The 20,355-nt window shown below is 46.3% G+C and overlaps 1 protein-coding gene across 1 annotated transcript in view; it reads left to right on the top strand.

Annotated features, from left to right (window-relative positions):
- The first annotated feature begins 1,141 nt into the window (after positions 1-1,141).
- Positions 1,142-20,355, top strand: part of LOC121861250 — a 171,393-nt gene continuing 152,179 nt past the window's right edge. Inside the window, exon 1 of the mRNA XM_042358897.1 lies at positions 1,142-1,226. The gene's annotated coding sequence lies outside the window, so the exon portion shown is untranslated. The remainder of the gene's footprint in view (positions 1,227-20,355) is intronic.

The raw sequence follows: 20,355 nt of genomic DNA, 5'->3' as shown, positions 1-20,355 counted from the left end.
TGTTAAGACTATCCTTATACCTTTTCAATTGTCCGCTTGCGTTACGTTTATTATTCGTTAGGTGACTGTAAAGTAGCTGCTTTGCCAGTCTACTGTCGCCCATGCGGGTAACATAGCCAGTCCAACGTAGTTGTTCATGGATAATGGTAGCCTCGATGCTCCTACAGTTGGTGTCAGCAAGAATACTGGCATTTGTTCTCTTGTCTTCCCAGCCAACTCGGGGGATGGAACGTAGACTACGTTGGTGAAAGTTTTCAAGTGCCTTGAGGTGCCTCCTGTGTGATAACCCACTTCTCATTGCCATATAGCAGGGTGGGGAGGACCACTGCTCGATATACGTGCAGCATTGTAGATAATTTCAGCTCCCTACAGCTGAAGACACGATTACGGAGTCTGCCAAAGGTTGAGATGCACATGTGATCCGATGTTGAATCTCTTCATCGATGTTCACGGTGGTGGACAGAGTGGTAGCCGAGATATTGAAAGTGGGTAACATTAGAGAGGGTATTACCATTTACACACACACACACACACACACACACACACACACACACACACACACACACACGCGCGCGGCTTGGATGACATGAACAAAGTACAGTCTTCCCCGTTGTTGGACGCGTCTTCTTATCCACAGTTACGAGGGTAATTCTCATCTTAGAGTTTATAAGAACCCGGGTCGTGACCAGGTTACTCCACACCACACACTGCACGGCTACTTGACCATATAGTATTACTCAGGCTTGAGAGAGAGAGAGAGAGAGAGAGAGAGAGAGAGAGAGAGAGAGATATTGTGTTTGTAAACGGATTTCATGAAGTAGCAAAAGAAATAAATTCAAGGTGAATATTAGATTTACGATACAGTTACCTTTATAATCGTGTAGTGGTTATTTCAGTTCTCCCTGAAAAACATCTTTTTACAGAGTGAGGCAGGAAGCAAAAAAAGAATTGCGCAATTTTTGCTTTGCATTTTTTTTATCTCCAAAAATATTTTGTGTTGTTTTCAGCACACAATACTTGGTGACTGAGGAACAATTAAAACATTACTATTTGTTTACACTGTCTCACAGGCTGGTAAATAAATAACGCAATGAGAGAGAACTTTAGTATAGAAAATGTAAGTCAATTTGGTTTTCACATTTCAGGCAAAGGTTGAGAAACACTCGGTTGTGTTCGGCTGACCTGCCTGTTGACCCTAATGTGACCTGCCACTCTGAACACTCAAGGTAAATAAGTTTTCCTCAGTTTATTTTTTTATTTTTGTTTACTGCAGATTAAGTTTTCCTTATTGGTGATTATCGGCGCCTTGTTCCGTCTGATTTTTTTTTAATAAAATAATTTTCAAATACCTGTATACAGATGGGTATTTCCTGACCGGGTCCTCCAGTGTTCACTCTACCACACCACCACTGACGACGGCCCACATACTTCGATTTTTTGCGACACGTTTAAGCTTCCTTTGACGGGCTTATATTTGGTCCCAAAATGTCAAAAAGTTCTTCTACAATTTGTTAAGAGTTTTCACAGAAAGAAAACTGGCTGGCAGAGGGTGAGGGTGACCATCACTCCCCTGCTGCTGTCAACCTCAACACTAAGAGGAAAAAGTGCTCTTCAAAGTACACGCCTTCCTCCCGCCCTCCGAGTGTGCTGCTGCTCTCAAGATTACACGGAGAAACCCTTTACACACACATTTATATACAGTATATATATATATATATATATATATATATATATATATATATATATATATATATATATATATATATATATATATATATATATACTCTGTATATAAGACAGTTATTTGATAAGTTAGATGAGTAAGAGCATTATAGCCGCCATTATGGAGGAAGGTCGTGGCGGGGCCGGGGACGACACACGTAGATTAGCGAGTAATTACATAGTTAATTGGCAGAGCTGCTACTGATTACGCTCCTCCACTCTAATTTAGACAAGGTAATTACACACAATATCTTTTTATTGCCTTCCCCAAGTGTAGGTCCGTTTAGTGCTGGTTATAAACAATTTCATGGCACAGAGGTAAAATAAATTATTTAGCACACGGTGAGGTGAGTGTCGCGTGCTGCACAGGTTCGTTAATCCGCTTAGTGTGTATACGTGTTGGGTGGTGTATGTGTGTGTGTGTGTGTGTGTGTGTGTGTGTGTGTGTGTGTGTGTGTGTTGGATGAGGTATTTGTGTGTGCAAAGGATGAGATGTGTTTTTTTCTTCTGGGGGAGTAGGGAATGATTGTTTGTTTGGCTGACACTAAATGAAAGTTGGTAAATTACTTATAAAACGAACACGCCATTCTGTCAATTTCCATCGTCACCCTCCCCATCAAGTTTAAAGATGTTTCATGTACAAACACACAAAGTGCAGATTAATATTTATCTCAAAAACTGATCTGCGGATATTGGTCAAACATGGCAGGAAGATTGGGTAGACATCGATCAAGGTCACTTCAGGGTCAAAGGTCACGCATACATAAAGTGTTAGGAGGCGGGTCAGTGTCACCTCAATAACTTCTGTCTGTCAGTAACGTTAGAGAGAAAAACACTTACAATAATCATACTTGACAGTCATACATATGTAAATTACTCCTCACCACGACAACCCACAGTGAAAAAGGTGTGTGGAGGGGTTAGGTTAGGTTAGATTAGATTGGATTGTGTGAGGTTAATATCTTTCAGGTGATCAATTTCCTCGTTAGTATGAAAGATGGTTTGTCTTGCGTTATATTCTCACTACTGTTTGTAAATCTTTTGGCTGGGTTGACTTATTTCACCCAAGAGTTCATTATACCTGTTACTTGACACCCCCCCCGTCCCAGGTGTTCAATGTGGCTGAGCTGGTGACGGAGGGATGAACGCCCCCCACTGAGCAGCGGTCATTAGCGTTCATATTTCTTGTGCGGGAACAGACAGGTCATTTTAGATTATCTTTAAGCTTCCCCGAGTAGCTTCTCTCCTATTCTCCTGGTATCTATAATTTTCTGAGTGTCTCATTTCCTCTCTCTCTCTCTCTCTCTCTCTCTCTCTCTCTCTCTCTCTCTCTCTCTCTCTCTCTCACTCTCAGAGAACAATATTTAGTACCTACCCCTGACAGACAATATGTACAGTATAGTCAGGGTATGAGAACTCATAATTGGGCCACTTGTCGAATGAGGCAGATATTCAAATTTGTCCTTTTTTTTATATTAAAGTGTCAGGATTGTGAAATATGAGCCACCTTATGAAACTTTGTAAACAAGTTGGGTAGGCTTACACACACACACACACACACACACACACACACACGTGGGGATGAAGGGGGGGGGAGACCTAATAACACTATGTAGACGAGGCTGGGCTCCTCCGGCCACAATTAATGGGTGTTATTTTCAAAACAATTAGCCACGGTCAAGACAGTGAGTTTATGGTTCCCACCACACGTAAATCACCACCCCCAGGTTGTGTGCTGCTGGCGGTGGTACTTTACTAATGGTAATGCTGTTGGTTATGCTTCTCCTCTTGGTCTACTGGTATTGGTACTGCTTTTCCCGGTGACACTCCCACTGATATTGGTGGTATGTGTGGTGGTACTCTTCCCCGCTACAGCCGCTAAGCACAAACTTCTACTCGTACCATCTCTTTACATTGTGCTGGTGATGTCATTTTCACTGACGTCTGTATTGACTAACTGATGTGTTAAGGCATGAGGGGGATGTCGCCTTGTGTCTGTCTGTCTGGCCGCAAAATTCTCCTCGTCCTGAAACTTTACATTATTATGGTAATGTTTGTCCTCTCCTGTCTGTCATTCAGCTTTTTTCTTTTCGTAATTCTCGTCCACCATTGTGTGTGTGTGTGTGTGTGTGTGTGTGTGTGTGTGTGTGTGTGTGTGTGTGTGTGTGTGTGTGTGTGTGTGTGTGTGTGTGTGATCGTCAACCTCCACAGGATCTGCAACGTTTTTGGTGTCAACATATGCAAATTAGATTAGGTGGTTAATTTGCATAGTTTTCCTTTTATCAAACGACCCACACACGTTTTATGAATGTAGGTCGTCTGTTATTATTATTATTATTATTATTATTATTAATTTCAAAATCATTATTATTAGTCATTATTTATTTTTCATTTCCTCTTTCTCTTTTTGTACATCCTCCTCCCCCGTCCTCTCATCCTCTTCTCTTCCTTCGTCCTCTTCTCTTCCTCTTCTTTCTCCTATCCCCTTTTCTCCTCCTCTTCTCTTCCCTCCTTCTTCCTTCCTCCTTCTTTATTTTGATAACACTTTGAAACCCACACCCGCCCTGCTTTAATTATCCTCCCTCTCTTCCTCCCTCTCTTCCTCCCTCTCTCCTCTCCAATTCATTTCTGTTTCCCCTTCCCTCTTTTCTCTTCCCTCGCCTCTCCTTTTTAATCTCTTCTCTCCTCCATTCTTCTTAATTGATTGTCTTTATCCCTCCTCCCTCTTTCCGTCGCCTCTTATCCTTTCCAAATTTTCCAATCTTCTTAACTCTAGGGTCCTTGTGATGGCTCTCTCTCTCTCTCTCTCTCTCTCTCTCTCTCTCTCTCTCTCTCTCTCTCTCTCTCTCTCTCTCTCTCTCTCTCTCTCTCATTTTACTCACCACCATCCCCCGTTCTCACCCTCATTTTATCCACGCTACCTTATACTCATCATCCTATCCCTCACTGCCACTCTCCTCTCACTCCGAGGAGTCTCTCGCCCTCTCTCTCTCTCTCTCTCTCTCTCTCTCTCTCTCTCTCTCTCTCTCTCTCTCTCTCTCTCTCTCACACACCACTCAGCTTAGGGGTGCGGTGGCCGAGTGGATACAATGCTCGCCCTCTATCGTAAGGGTCACTAGTTCCACCCGGGGCAACCTTCAGTCCACCCATCTGTGAATAGGTACCCGACTTTACAGTTGGGGAAGTGCCGGTGGTCGAGTGTAGTGCCGTCCGCGTCGCCTCCTGGTACACCGTAAATGGGCTGTATCCACACTACCCTTAATGGCTGCCAGGAGAATGGGGCACACTTTAACCCCCTTCTCACCCCTCCTGGTCTCCTCCCTCTACACTCCTCTCCTTCTCTGTTTCCCTCTCTACTTCTTTTGCCCTCTTCAGTTCCTAGCCACACTTTCCCGCCATCAATTCGTGGCCACATTTCCCCTTGATCACCTCGTGGCCACATTTCCCCCATCAATCACCTCGTGGCTACACTTACCCTTCCTCACCTCGTGGCCACATTTCCCCTCCATCACCTCGTGGCCACACCTCCCCTCTCTCACCTCGTGGCCACACTTCCTCTGGTCCAAAAGGTTACATTAAAGATGTTTTACTTGGTTGGGTTCATTTAGTGGCCTCGTTTACGTCTTTTTAACCTCAGGCCAGACCTCTCTCTCTCTCTCTCTCTCTCTCTCTCTCTCTCTCTCTCTCTCTCTCTCTTTCTCTCTCTCTCTCTCTCTCTCTCTCTCTCTCTCTCTCTCTCTCTCTCTCTTTCTTACATTTTCTCCTTTCTCTCTCAAAGTTCTCCCACTCACGTCTTCCTCTCATGTTTCTCCTTTCTCACTAACGTCGCCCTCTCGATTCCTTCATCCCACTCAAGCCGCTCTGGTTCCTGGCCCTTTCGCAATTCCCTCTCACTCACGTCGTCCTTTCATTTAATCCTTACCCCTCTCTCCACCCCCACTCTCTCCTCCCTCTCACAATTTACCTAATCTAACCCTCTCCACCCCTCTCTTCTCCCTCTCACAAGTCACCTCTCACTCCACAACACATCTCTGGGCCTTAGTAGAAATTTCAGTAACATTCGTCGATTCTCTCTGGATTTCGTTAAATTTGTCACGTGAATTTAACCTCCCCAAAAAAGACGAGTTTAACTTGGTGTAATAAAGTGACGATTGAGATTAAAGAATAGGAAATTAAATCTGGTTACTGCTAATGATAATGGTGCTATGGGCGACTAATTGGTGTTATGAGTGACTAATTGGCGTTATGAGTGACTAATTGGCGTCATGAGTGGCTAATTGGTGTTATAAGTGACTAATTGGTGTTATAAGTGACTAATTGGCATTATGGGTGACTAATTGGCGCTATGAGTGATAGTGGCGTTATGAGTAGCGCTAATTGGCGTTTTGGTGACTAATTAGTGTTATAAGTGACTGATGGCGTCACTTGGTGACTAATTAGGGTGTTATAAGTGACTAACTGGCGTTCAAGTGACTAGTGGTGTTATGAGTGACTAATTGGCGTTATGAGTGACTAATTGGCGTCATGAGTGGCTAATTGGTGTTATAAGTGACTAATTGGTGTTATAAGTGACTAATTGGCATTATGGGTGACTAATTGGCGCTATGAGTGATTAATTGGGGTCTATATTGATTAATTGGTATTAAAGGTGAGTTAAATAGGATAATAGTTATGTCATTTGGGGGTAAATGTATGGACGAATTAGTTAAGCGTTAAGTAAATCACAAGTGTTAAGTAAATCACAAGCGTTAAGTAAATCAGAAGCGTTAAGTAAATCACAAGAGTTAAGTAAATTAGGAACATTAATTAAATCACGAGCGTTAAGTAAAATGCGAGCGTAAAGTAAATCACGAGCGTTAAGTAAATCACGAGCGTTAAGTAAATCACAAGCGTTAAGTAAATCACGAGCGTTAAGTAAATCACAAGTGTTAAGTAAATCAGAAGCGTTAGGTAAATCAAGAACGTTAAGTAAATCAGGAACGTTAAGTAAATCACAAGTGTTAAGTAAATCAGAAGTGTTAAGTAAATCACGAGCGTTAAGTAAACCACGAGCGTTAAGTAAATCACGAGCGTTAAGTAAATCAGAAGCGTTAAGTAAATCAGAAACGTTAAGCAAGTCAGGAGCGTTAAGTAAATCATAAGCGTTAAGTAAATTAGAAGTATTAAGTAAATCAGAAGCATTAAGTAAATCAGAAACGTTAAGCAAGTCAGGAGCGTTAAGTAAATCACAAGCGTTAAGTAAATCACAAGTGTTAAGTAAATCAGAAGCGTTAGGTAAATCAAGAACGTTAAGTAAATCAGAAGTGTTAAGTAAATCACGAGCGTTAAGTAAATCAGAAGCGTTAAGTAAATCACGAGCGTTAAGTAAACCACGAGCGTTAAGTAAATCAGAAACGTTAAGCAAGTCAGGAGTGTTAAGTAAATCATAAGCGTTAAGTAAATTAGAAGTATTAAGTAAATCAGAAGCATTAAGTAAATCAGAAACGTTAAGCAAGTCAGGAGCGTTAAGTAAATCATAAGCGTTAAGTAAATCACAAGTGTTAAGTAAATCAGAAGCATTAAGTAAATCAGAAACGTTAAGCAAGTCAGGAGCGTTAAGTAAATCATAAGCGTTAAGTAAATTAGAAGTATTAAGTAAATCAGAAGCATTAATAAATCAGAAACGTTAAGCAAGTCAGGAGCGTTAAGTAAATCATAAGCGTTAAGTAAATCAGAAACGTTAAGCAAGTCAGGAGCGTTAAGTAAATCATAAGCGTTAAGTAAATTAGAAGTATTAAGTAAATCAGAAGTATTAAGTAAATCAGAAACGTTAAGCAAGTCAGGAGCGTTAAGTAAATCATAAGCGTTAAGTAAATCACAAGTGTTAAGTAAATCAGAAGTGTTAAGTAAATCACGAGCGTTAAGTAAATCAGGAACGTTAAGTAAATCAGAAGTGTTAAGTAAATCAGAAGTGTTAAGTAAATCACGAGCGTTAAGTAAACCACGAGCGTTAAGTAAATCACGAGCGTTAAGTAAATCAGAAGCGTTAAGTAAATCACGAGCGTTAAGTAAATCACGAGCGTTAAGTAAACCACGAGCGTTAAGTAAATCACGAGCGTTAAGTAAATCAGAAGCGTTAAGTAAATCAGAAACGTTAAGCAAGTTAGGAGCGTTAAGTAAATCATAAGCGTTAAGTAAATTAGAAGTATTAAGTAAATTAGAAGTATTAAGTAAATCAGAAACGTTAAGCAAGTCAGGAGCGTTAAGTAAATCATAAGCGTTAAGTAAATTAGAAATATTAAGTAAATCAGAAGCATTAAGTAAATCAGAAACGTTAAGCAAGTCAGGAGCGTCGAGTGTATTAGCATTAGGTCAGTAATATCTGTTCGGTATCAATTAATGAGTGGGTTTTTTTGGTCTTTGTATCCTAATATGTTCAGTTTGATAGCCGTCCGCCCACTTCCCCACCCACTCGCCCGCCCACTTCCCCATCCATTCGCCCGCCCACCTCGTCACTCATCCGCCCACCTGCCGTCACACCCACTAACCACCCACTCAACTCATCAGCCATTCGATTGTATTAAGTGCGACAGATCACTTATCCCATCATCACCGTCAGCCTCACACACCCTGCCACCTCTCACACACCCTGCCACCTCTCATACACCCTGCCACCTCTCACCCTGCCACCTCTCACACACCCTCTGCCACCACCCACTCTCACACACACTGCCACCACCCACTCCCTCACACCCCTGCTACCACTCTCACACACCCCTGCCACCACCCACTCACACACCCTGCCACCTCTCACACACCCTGCCACCTCTCACACTCCCTGCCACCACCCACTCACACACCCCTGCCTATCCACTCCCTCCACCCTGCCACCACCTACTCTAACACACCCTGCCACCTCTCACACCCTGCCACCTCTCACACTCCCTGCCACCACCCACTCTCACACACCCTGCACCACCCACTCCCTCACACACCCTCTACCACCACTCCTCACACCCTGCCACCACCCACTCACACACCCTGCCACCTCTCACACACCCCCTGCCACCTCTCACCTCCACTGCCCACCACCCACTCTCACACACCCTGCCACCATCCACTTCCTCACACACCTGCCACCACCCACTCTCACACACCTGCCACCATCCACTTCCTCACACCCCTGCCACCACCGACTTTCACACACCCTGCCACCCTATCCTTACACCTGCCACCCTCTCCCTCACACACCCTGTCCACCCCACTCCCTCCCACACACCCTGCCCACCACCCATTGCCTCACACACCCTGCCACCACCTACTCTCCACACACCTGCTACCACCCACTCCCTCCCACACACCCTGCCACCACCTACTCTCACACCCACCACCACCCACTCCCTCCACACCCTGCCACCTACTCTCCCCACACCCTGCCACCACCCACTCCCTCACACACTACCACCACCCACCCTCACACCCTGCCACCACCCACTCTCACACACCCTGCCACCACCCACTCCCTCACACACCTACCACCCACTCCCTCACACACCCTGCCACCACCTACTCTCCCACACACCCCTGCCCACCACCTACTCTCACACCTGCCACCACCCTCCCTCCACACACCCTACCACCCCACTCCCTCTCACACACCCTGCCACCACCCACTCTCACACCTGCCACCACCTACTCTCACACACCCTGCTACCACCACCTCCCATCACACACCCTGCCACCCCCCTACTCTCACACACCCTGCCCACCCCTGTCCCCTCACACACCCTGCCACCCCTGTCCCTCACACACCCCTGCCACCCCTGTCCTCACACATCCCTGCCACCCTGTCCCTCACACACCCTGCCACCTGTCCCTCCCACACACCCTGCCACCCCTGTCCCTCCCCACACACCCTGCCACCCCTGTCCCTCACACACCCTGCCACTTTCCTCACTCACACACCGTGCTACTTGCCTCCGTCACACACCCTGCCACCACCCACTCTCACACACCCTGCCACTTGCTTCTCTCACTCACCCTGCTACCTCCCATCCTCACACTCCGTCACCCACCCTCACACCCCGCCATCCATCCTCACACCCCCGCCACCCCACCTCCCACCCGCCAACCCCACCCACCCACCATCCCATCCTCACACCCACCACCGCCCCACCCCCACACCCCGCTACCCTCGCCACCCCACCTCACACCCCGCCACCCACCCACACCCCGCCACCACTTTATTCAAAACCATCACACTATAATCTGGGTGTAGGTGAGTCTGCTGATAATGCTTTATGAGTGAGGTCAGCCCTCTATTGCGCTCATTAGGAGGACCCAACTGGTGCTACCTCCCTACCACCCCCACCCCCCTCATGAGTGAGGGAGGGAGGGAAGGAGGACTCACCTGATGAATGAGAGAGGTCACCTCCGTCTCCCCTGGGTGGTGAGTGCAGGTGTCGTATATACCCCAGGTGTTGGAATCGAGAGTATCCTTCGTGTGTGTGTGTGTGTGTAATAATAATAATAAAATAATAATAATTAACGGTTTATTGAAAAAGTCGGCAGCCCGAAGGCTGAAAATATACATTAGACAAAAATGACTTATTACATACAAAGACATGAGGTGGGTGGGTCTTTTAACAAAAGCTTTCATTACTAAAAGGAGAAGGAACAATGATTGAACAAACAAATTATTATAGTTTACAGCTGATGGTCCGGGCTGGTCTCTTGCCATACTGTGTGAACTCACATAGGCCTCGTGGTGCAGTAACTCGTCCTCGGGTGTTGATATGAAGGACCTCACGGGGTCATGGAGACGTGTGTGTGTGTGTGTGTGTGTGTGTGTGTGTGTGTGTGTGTGTGTGTGTGTGTGTGTGTGTGTGTGTGTGTGTGTGTGATATTTTCCCCTTTAGTACAGACTAAAGCCAACCCCCACCACGTTTTAAGTTAATGTACAAACCAACTATAAAGAACCTCTAATAAACTGAGACCGTCAGAGGTTTGAGTAAATAGGATTTGCACCATAAACGTCGTACATATTGAGAGTGTAAGGGTGTGTTGGGGGGCCAAGACCTTAGGAGTTAATAGACCTTACTCCTATAAATGTCGGAAGTTGAGTTAAGGGAGGACCTGACACCCAGCTGTTGAGTTAAGAGGCCCTACGCCGTTAATATGGATTCTCGAGGTGGTGGACGACCTGGCTGGGAGGTGCTGCAATACCTGGGCCACCTGTCATATAAATAACGAGTTGAGGGCTGGGTCTTCTCCCCTCTTAAATGAGTTGAGGGGAATCGGTACCTTCTGTGTAGATTTTATGGGTTGAAAGGGTGGGATATGGGAGCTGATGGGTGAAACTTTCCCTACGGTGAATTGGCGAGTAGATTAGCCCTATCTCCTCAGATTGAATGGGTTGAAGGGTGGGACCTGCCCGTCAAACGAGGAGGTGAGAGATGGGACTTGCCTCACAGGGATGGGTTGAGGGAGATCAGTAACTTCCTCACAAATACCTTGAGTCGAATATCTCTCCTCACATGGGTGTAGTTTGTGGCCCTGGGAGCGAAATAAATGGCCTAATATGTTGCATTTGACGACAGAAGACATAGACCAGTGTTTGTGATACCTTCATCAGTACGTGGAGGGCGGAGGAGAGGAAGAGACGGAGTGGGAAAGAGGAGGGGGAGAGACGTGGTGAGTGGGAGGAAGAGAGAGACGTGGAGGGTGGGAGGAGGAGATGAGAGACGATGAGGGCGAGAGGATGAGGAGGGGGGGAGGGGGGCTCGTGGTGGTAGGGGGAGAGGGCAGAATATATACCTGAGGAACGCCACGATTTACGGTCTAGTCACTTTCACAGGTAGTTCTTGGTGAGGGTCTTGGTCGTCTTGTTATTGATTCTGTGAGGACTAACACCCAGGGGCCGTCACCACCTGGAGCTGCCTGCCCCTGGTGGTGCTCTGCTTGGGTCCTGCCACCACCTGTGTTCTTAACCCCTGTTATTTTAGTAGCGTGGACGTACGTGTTTTTCTGCCAATTTGTTTTATCAACGTGTGTGTGTATGTGTGTGTGTGTGTGTGTGTGTGTGTGTGTGTGTGTGTGTGTGTGTGTTAGTCTGTCCTCGCCTATACACCTGTCGGGCGCTCGTAGTTGTCACTGGTGTTGTTGATGCCGGTGTTTGTGTCACGAGAGATTATTGGGATTGGACCTGTGTGTGTGTGTTTAGTTTTTTGTGTGTGTATATGTCTGTATTAGAGCAGTGTATATGTGCTTGTTGTAACGTGTTTGCAATCCATATATGCGTGTACTGCTTTAGTTGATCTTAATTTACACACACACACACACACACACACACACACATTTTTTTTTACTTTTATTATACGTAACTCTCTCTCTCAGGGACGAAGGAGAGACTTACAGTAATTCCTCCGAGGTATTAAGAATATTTTGGTTCCTAGAATAACCCCTAGGGACGATACATTGTTTTGTTTTTCTATTTTTCTATATACTTTTTTTACCACATTAAGAAAAAACCTTGTGAGTAGTGTGTGTTGTAAGCCGCTTGTGTTGTGGTTCAGGCCTTTGGTGGAGATAATTGTTTACGTATTTCATAATCTGTCTCCTGTGGGGGTTTTTTTATTGTCGTGTGGGAAGATGGTGTAACGCAATCATCCGGTGTTTGTCTGTAACTTATTTTTTTATTTTGATTGGTTCGGCTTGGTGTGTGTGTGTTCTATTTTGCCCTATATAATTTGTAGCTGTTTATTGTTGCGTTAGTTTATCGTCATTATTTTATTATCATCATCATCATCATAAATAGCTATTACCTGATCAATATTCATTAATCCCAAGAAAATTCCAGCAGCGTTGAAGACAGATCGATTGACTTCAGAAACCAGAGGTAATCAGGCTGGTGGTGTATGACAACTTGTAGAAAATCTGAAAGTTGGATTATGTATATATGAATACCTAAGTGAGGGGAGAGGAAAGGGGGTGAGAGGGGTAGGAGGGTAGGGGGAGGGGGAGGAAAAGTGTGTGTGTGTGTGTGTGTGTGTGTGTGTATTAAGCCTGCGATGGTATGTAACTGTATGTGCACACTGGAAGTATATATATGTGTGTGTGTGCAGATATATATATACCCGATAATACATATATTGCTCAGATATACACCGATGAATTGGACAAAATCCCGCCACTGGTAAAATTCCCATTGGATAAAATCTTTCAGTGAACGCGTCGCTGGACAGACTCCTACATAAAAATATTCCACTGGACAAAATTTAGTCACCACCTTTTGACAAATTAGGTAAAATCCCTTCAGCTCAACTTCCTTTTTAAGTTTTATTGTTGTAATGTATTAAATGAGGATATTGGCTGGCAGGCCTGGGTGATGTAAACTGACGGTTGGCAAGCCTGGGTGGTGTGTACACTGTTGGCAGGCCTGGGTGATGTAAAGTGATGGCAGGCCTGAGTGGTGTAAGCACTGTTGGCAGGCCTGGGTGGTGTTAAGAGACTGTTGGCAGACCTGGGTGGTGTAAACTGATGGTTGGCAGGCCTGGGTGGTGTAAAGAGACTGTTGGCAGGCCTGGGTGTTTAAAGAGACTGTTGGCAGACCTGGGTGGTGTAAACTGATGGTTGGCAGGCCTGGGTGGTGTAAAGAGACTGCTGGCAGACCTGGGTGGTGTAAATACTGTTGGCAGGCCTGGGTGGTGTTAACTGATAGTTGGCAGGCCTGGGTGGTGTGAACTGACGGTTGGCAGTCCTGGGTGGTGTAAACATACGGTTGGCAGGCCTGGTGGGTGGAAGGCGTCATGGCCGACTCCGGGTATAATTGAATATTATGTTTTTGCGGCCCCCCGTGTGGTCAGGGTGGGCGAGAGGAATATTGGAAAGGAATTTATCTTATATTTATGTATCGTTTTAGCCTCTAACGTAACTGAGGTGTTTTGCGAAGGTTTTTATCGGTGGCTGGAGAACACACACACAACATACGAGTGTGTTTTCAGGCTGTGTGTACGCTTGAGTTAGCTACGTGTACCACATACCATAAACTCGATGCCTTGTTTTGTTAGGCGAAATATATGTATTGTGGATCTCTGTCCTGAAAGTGAATATGGCTGAAACTTTTTAGCATTTAAGTTTTTCCCAGTTTTGATTTTCGTTTCAGAATGTTTATTTTTTAGTAGCGTTAAATCGGTTTTACGGTATCATGGGAAGCATATCAAGACCAGCCGGTGAAGAGCTTCACTGGTCAGCTATGGACTTCAACGCCGCGTGTATGAGTTTACCCAAATACGAATGCTGGGTATAAGCCAAGACGTCCAGAATCTCCCTGTTGAAATAATAGGATTTTGTTTATTTTCGAATCATTTTGGAAGATAATGTAGGAAGTTATATTATTTTATATTTAAGATACACAATTTTATAAAGCTAGATTACACCTGAATACTGTACTGTACAATTAATTACCAGGTAACATTGTTTAATACGGCAAACGAAAATATTTAATTGGAGTTAAAGACACTCACTAATTAGCCATCTGGGAGTGTTCACATCTCGTTAATGAGATCAACTTTCAGGGCCGCCTCACCATCACTTCATTACTTAGTTTGTAGGAAAGTGAAGCTTCTCTAATTGTGATATAAAGTAATTGAGTTATTAAGTGTATCAGCGACTCAGTAAATGACATAAAGGTGATATTTAAACTTGGTGTTGATGGTTTTAGAGAAAAGTTAACCTAACCTAAACTAACCTAACTGAATCTAATTAGCCTGTCCAAACTTAAACTAGCATAACATAACCTAATATATCCAAACCTAAGCTAACCTAACCGAACCTAACCTAACCTAAGCTAACCTAACCTAACCTAACATCTGCAGGTAACATTATGGTAATTAATATTCAGCCGGGATGTCTAATCTTCAGGTGATCCACAAAGAGTGACTCAGAATTACTCACTCGCGTTAATCCACCCTCAAAAAAATAAAAATCCCTCACGCGTTAAGAACATTATCATTCAGGTCAAGAAGGCCGGCGGACATTGGACTAAGAAGAAGGGGAAAAAATTAACTAAGTCGAAATTGAATGCGTCTGTTACAATAGTATCAACAGTTACAGTTCCGTGCGTTTCTAAACATCAATCTGTGAGGAGGGTTCTCTCTCTCTCTCTCTCTCTCCTCCTCTCTCTCTCTCTCTCTCTCTGCCGTGTTGGACAGTGAAGGATCGTGGGAGCCTGGCATGTGATTACCAGGATTTAGTAGGTGTAATTATTACGACCTGATTAAATTACGAAAGGAAAAAAAAATAATCTCTTAGACACATGGATAATTTCCTTTCCCCCAATCACCCCTCCCCTAAATCACACCATCCACACTCATGGATAATAATTTCACACTTAAGAAAATCCTCCTCCCCCCCCTTCCCCTCCACACCTTCCCACGCGGATTATTTTCCTCTGAATGAAATCTTGCGTAAAATAATATTACATATGGCAGTTTATGATGATCAAAACACAATAAAGACGTGGACCAAATTCAATTATAGTCAGTCCCTAGGCTGTGATTAGCTTAGGCTGGTTAGATTTAGGTTAGGTTAGGTTAGGTTAGGTTAGGTTAGGTTAGGTTAGGTTTAGGTTTAGGTTTAGGTATAGGCTCGATTTTTTCGTTTAGTATAGGGTGGGTGAGGGTAAGTCTAGGTTTGGTTAGGTTAATTTATGATTATGTCAATCTAGGTTAGGTTAGGTTAATACTGTAAGGCTAGGTTAGGTTAAGACTTAAGCCAAGGTTAGGTTAGGTTAATACTGTAAGGCTAGGTTAGGTTAAGACTTAAGCCAAGGTTAGGTTAGGTTAATACTGTAAGGCTAGGTTAGGTTAGGTTAAGATTTAAACCAAGGTTAGGTTAGGTTAATACTGTAAGGCTAGGTTAGGTTAAAACTTAAGCCAAGGTTAGGCTAGGTTAATACTGTAAGGCTAGGTTAGGTTAATACTGTAAGGCTAGGTTAGGTTAAGACTTAAGCCAAGGTTAGGTTAGGTTAAGACTTAAGCCAAGGTTAGGTTTAGGTTAGATAGTACATCCCCCCATATCCTGCTCGCTTACATCTGCCATGTTGCAGGAGCCAGCCGGGGGGCAGATAGAGGCCCCGTTATCTCCCCACCTCCAGGCACCTTTATCTCCCCACCTCCAGGCACCTTTACGCCCCACCTCCAGGCTGCCCTCCCCCACCTCCAGGCACCTTATCTCCCCACCTCCAGGCACCTTTACCTCCCCACCTCCAGGCACCTTTACCTCCCACCTCCAGGCACCTTTATCTCCACGCCTCCAGGCACCTTTACCTCCCCACCTCCAGGCACCTTTACCTCCCCACCTCCAGGCACCTTTACCTCTCCACCTCCAGGCCTTGTTATCTCCCTACCTTCAGGACAACACGCTGCCCTTAAACAGGTACGAGGAAACGGTAATGAGACATAAATATGTAAATCGATTTATCGTACTAATTTGATCATTTATTTCCACAATCCCGCCCTCCCTATTTGGTTATCGGTTGGTAGCTCGCCTAAGTACCTTATAAATAATGCTAATTCCTCAGGCCTTTTATACAGTGGCTTTTACCGGGCGTGTTGAGGTGGTGGTGGGTGGTAGTGTGGGTGGTGTTGGGTGGTAGTGGTGGGTGGTGTTGGGTGGTGGTGGTGGTGGTGGTGTTGGTGATGGTGGGTGGTGTTGGGTGGTGGTGAATGGTGATAGTTGGATGATGTGAGGAGAAAGAGATATGATGGTTAGCTAATTAGTTTGTTAATTAGTTCACTAAGTTCATGTTCACACACACACACACACGTTAGCAACACCAGTCTTAGAATGTTCTGGGGGTGGGAGAATAGGGGGGATGAGGAGCGTGTGGGGAGAAATAAGTGGTGTTTTAGGGAAGGAAATGAAAGAAGGACGTGGGGAGGTAAGTGTTTGGGCAGAAAGATTGAACAAGGGAACGTGGCTGACAGGTGTGTGTATGTGTGGGGAGAGGGGGTGGGGAGGAATAGGTCAGGTGGTGTAATCTACCTGTACCACCCATTGGGGAGGGAGGGCGGGGGTATAGGGCATGGTGTGTAAATCTCTTCCCACATCACCTATGGGGAGCTAGGAGGGGTGCGGGTACACCCCTCCTCCCCTAGTCAACACCCATGTACTTTTGGGGAGGAAAGGGGGAGGGGGGGGAGGGGGGCACTCCTGGATTTCAACACAAAGAGGTAAACTCGTAAAACGGACTGGACCATTATATTCTTCCCATGACTTACTCCTGTCGGGCTTTGGACTGTAGTGTGTCTTGTAGGTTAACTTTTATAATTTAAACATCTTAAACTTTTTTTATTTTTTACAATTTAGAACTCTTGAAGAAAAAAAATTAATATCCCCTATATATGGGTATGGGGAGGGAGGCTGGGAGCACATCCATCACGGTATTGATAATAGGTTAGGTGAGTGGAGTAATGGGGGAGTTACGAGGTACTGTTTTAGCGTGGTGGTGGTGGTGCAGGAGTTATGTTGCTTCCTTCTTTTGTGTGTAGGTCCAGGTGTGTTCTGCTGTAGGGTGCCTCTGTTGTGTGTAGGTCCAGGTGTGTTCTGCTGTAGGCTGCCTCTGTTGTGTGTAGGTCCAGGTGTGTTCTGCTGTAGGCTGCCTCTGTTGTGTGTAGGTCCAGGTGTGTTTTCTGCTGTAGGCTGCCTCTGTGTGTGTGGGTCAGGTGTGTTCTGCTGTAGGGTGCCTCTGTTGTGTGTAGGTCCAGGTGTGTGTTTCTGCTGTAGGCTGCCTCTGTTGTGTGTAGGTCAGGTGTGTTCTGTTGTAGGGGTGCCTCGTGTGTGTAGGTCCAGGTGTGTTCTGTAGGCTGCCTCTGTTGTGTGTGGGGTCCAGGGTGTGTTCTGCTGTAGGCTGCCTCTATTGTGTGTGGGTCTGGTGTGTGTTCTGCTGTAGGGCTGCCTCTGTTGTGTGTAGGTCCAGGTGTGTTCTGCTGTAGGCTGCCTCTGTTGTGTGTAGGTCTGGGTGTGTTCTGTAGGGTGCCTCTGTTGTGTGTAGGTCTAGGTGTGTTCTGCTGTAGGCTGCCTCTGTTGTGTGTAGGTCTGGGTGTGTTCTGCTGTAGGCTGCCTCTGTTGTGTGTGGTCTGGGTGTGTGTTCTGCTGTAGGCTGCCTCTGTTGTGTGTGTGGGTCCAGGTGTGTTCTGTAGGCTGCCTCTGTTGTGTGTAGGTCCAGGTGTGTTCTGCTGTAGGCTGCCTCTGTTGTGTGTAGGTCCAGGTGTGTTCTACTGTGGCTGCCTCTGTTGTGTGTAGGTCTAGGTGTGTTCTGCCTCTGTTGTGTGTAGGTCCAGGTGTGTGTCTACTGTAGGCTGCCTCTGTTGTGTGTAGGTCCAGGTGTGTTTCTGCCTCTGTTGTGTGTAGGTCAGGTGTGTTCTGCTGTGGCTGCCTCTGTTGTGTGTAGGTCCAGGTGTGTTCAGCCTCTGTTGTGTGTAGGTCCAGGTGTGTTCTACTGTAGGCTGCCTCTGTTGTGTGTAGGTCCAGGTGTGTGTTCTGCTGTAGGCTGCCTCTGTTGTGTGTAGGGTGGTGTGTTTCTACTGTAGGCTGCCTCTGTTGTGTGTAGGTCCAGGTGTGTTCTGCTGTAGGCTACCTCTGTTGTGTGTGGTCCAGGTGTGTTCTACTGTAGGCTGCCTCTTGTTGTGTGTAGGTCTAGGTGTGTTCTGCCTCTGTTGTCTGTAGGTCCAGGTGTGTTCTACTGTAGGCTGCCTCTGTTGTGTGTAGGTCCAGGTGTGTTCTGCCTCTGTTGTGTGTAGGTCAGGTGTGTTCTGCTGTAGGCTGCCTCTGTTGTGTGTAGGTCCAGGTGTGTTCTGCCTCTGTTGTGTGTAGGTCCAGGTGTGTTCTACTGTAGGCTGCCTCTGTTGTGTGTAGGTCAGGTGTGTTCTGCTGTAGGCTGCCTCTGTTGTGTGTAGGTCAGGTGTGTTCTACTGTAGGCTGCCTCTGTTGTGTGTGAGGTCCAGGTGTGTTCTGCTGTAGGCTGTTGTGTGTAGGTCCAGGTGTGTTCTGTAGGTGCCTCTGTGTGTGTGGGGTGAGTGTGTTCTGCTGTAGGCTGCCTCTGTGTGTGGGTCCAGGTGTGTTCTGCTGTAGGCTGCCTCTGTTGTGTGTAGGTCAGGTGTGTTCTGCTGTAGGCTGCCTCTGTTGTGTGTGGGTCTAGGTGTGTTCTGCTGTAGGCTGCCTCTGTTGTGTGTAGGTCCAGGTGTGTTCTGCTGTAGGCTGCCTCTGTTGTGTGTAGGTCAGGTGTGTTCTTGGGCTGCCCTTTGTGTGTGTTGGTGTGTGTTCTGTAGGGCTGCCTCTGTTGTGTGTGGGTCCAGGTGTGTTCTGCTGTAGGCTGCCTCTGTTGTGTGTAGGTCTAGGTGTGTGTTCTGCTGTAGGCTGCCTCTTCTGTTGTGTGTAGGTCTGGGTGTGTTCTGCTGTAGGCTGCCTCTGTTGTGTGTGGGTCCAGGTGTGTGTTCTGCTGTGGGTGCCTCTGTTGTGTGTGGGTCTGGTGTGTTCTGCTGTAGGGTGCCTCTGTTGTGTGTGGATCTGGGTGTGTGTTCTGCTGTGGGTGCCTCTGTTGTGTGTGGGTCCAGGTGTGTTTCTGCTGTAGGGTGCCTCTGTTGTGTGTGGAGTCCAGGTGTGTTCTGCTGTGGCTGCCTCTTGTTGTGTGTAGGTCCAGGTGTGTTCTGCTGTGAGGCTGCCTCTCTGTTGTGTGTGGGTCCAGGTGTGTTCTGCTGTAGGCTGCCTCTGTTGTGTGTAGGTCAGGTGTGTTTCTGCTGTAGGCTGCCTCTGTTGTGTGTAGGTCTAGGTGTGGTTCTGCTGTAGGGTGCCTCTGTTGTGTGTAGGTCTAGGTGTGTGTTCTGCTGTAGGGTGCCTCTGTTTGTGTGTGGGTCTAGGTGTGTTTGTGTGTGGGTCAGGTGTGTTCTGCTGTGCCTTGTGTGTGTGTAGGTGGTGTGGTTCTGCTGTAGGCTGCCTCTGTTGTGTGTAGGTCTAGGTGTGTGTTCTGCTGTAGGCTGCCTCTGTTGTGTGTAGGTCTAGGTGTGTTCTGCTGTAGGGTGCCTCTGTTGTGTGTAGGTCTAGGTGTGTTCTGCTGTAGGCTGCCTCTCTGTTGTGTGTAGGTCCAGGTGTGTTCTGCTGTAGGGTGCCTCTGTTGTGTGTAGGTCCAGGTGTGTTCTGCTGTAGGCTGCCTCTGTTGTGTGTAGGTCTAGGTGTGTGTTCTGCTGTAGGGTGCCTCTGTTGTTGTGTGGGTCTGGGTGTGTTCTGCTGTAGGCTGCCTCTGTTGTGTGTGGGTCCAGGTGTGTTCTGCTGTAGGGTGCCTCTGTTGTGTGTAGGTCTAGGTGTGTTCTGCTGTAGGCTGCCTCTGTTGTGTGTGGGTCTAGGTGTGTTGCTGTAGGCTGCCTCTGTTGTGTGTGGGTCTAGGTGTGTTCTGCCTCTGTTGTGTGGGTCCAGGTGTGTGTGTTCTGTAGGCTGCCTCTGTTGTGTGTAGGTCAGTGTTGCCTCTGTTGTGTGTAGGTCCAGGTGTGTTCTACTGTAGGCTGCCTCTGTTGTGTGTAGGTCAGGTGTCTGCTGTAGGCTGCCTCTGTTGTGTGTAGGTCCAGGTGTGTTCTGCTGTAGGCTGCCTCTGTTGTGTGT

This window comes from Homarus americanus, unplaced genomic scaffold (genome assembly GCF_018991925.1).
Source record: "Homarus americanus isolate GMGI-L3 unplaced genomic scaffold, GMGI_Hamer_2.0 scaffold21314, whole genome shotgun sequence".
Taxonomy (NCBI): Eukaryota; Metazoa; Arthropoda; class Malacostraca; order Decapoda; family Nephropidae; genus Homarus; species Homarus americanus.
Note: the sequence above shows the minus strand (reverse complement) of the source record. Positions and strands in the feature narration are given on the sequence as shown.